The sequence below is a fragment of the Halyomorpha halys genome, unplaced genomic scaffold, assembly GCF_000696795.3.
Source record: "Halyomorpha halys isolate HHAL.00 unplaced genomic scaffold, Hhal_1.1 Scaffold348.1, whole genome shotgun sequence".
NCBI lineage: Eukaryota > Metazoa > Arthropoda > Insecta > Hemiptera > Pentatomidae > Halyomorpha > Halyomorpha halys.
In genome coordinates, this window is record NW_027116547.1 from 737,393 (window position 1) to 737,902 (window position 510).

The 510-nt window shown below is 23.9% G+C and overlaps 1 protein-coding gene across 2 annotated transcripts in view; it reads right to left on the minus strand.

The window, feature by feature from the left end:
• The window catches only part of LOC106681556 (methionine synthase reductase), a 21,777-nt gene that overhangs the window by 11,017 nt on the left and 10,250 nt on the right, over nucleotides 1-510 (minus strand). The window lies entirely within an intron of this gene.

The following is a 510-nucleotide window of genomic DNA, read 5'->3' on the forward strand; positions in this document are numbered from 1 at the left end:
CAAAAAGAGCATATTACAATATATTTTAATATTGTTAGAGTTAAAGAGTGTTAAGTTGATTTGTAATTTAAAGTTTTAAAATTTAATGTGAAGAATGATAAAATAGGCCAATGATGACCTGGCAGAATAGCCTGCAAAAAGTTTATAAATTATTAATTTGAGTTGTAAATTTGTATTTAAGATGGCCAAATTGGCCAAAATCTTGAACTTATGAGGAAATAGAAACTGTTTTGAGACTTAACATGGATACAATTTATTTTATTACCCTTTTCATTTACTCTTTACAACCTTTAATTTTTCTTATAAATAAAAAGAATCTTGATAGTTTTATTTACTTCTTTCAAATATAAGAGATAATTTGGGTTCAAATTAAGAACTTGAATACTAAATAGATAATTGAATTTTATTATATAAAAAGACTCTTAATCTCAGGGCGGGTTGCTAGCAATCAGAAACAGGCATTTACTATAATTACAATTAATTAAATTAAAATATATTTTACACATGTAT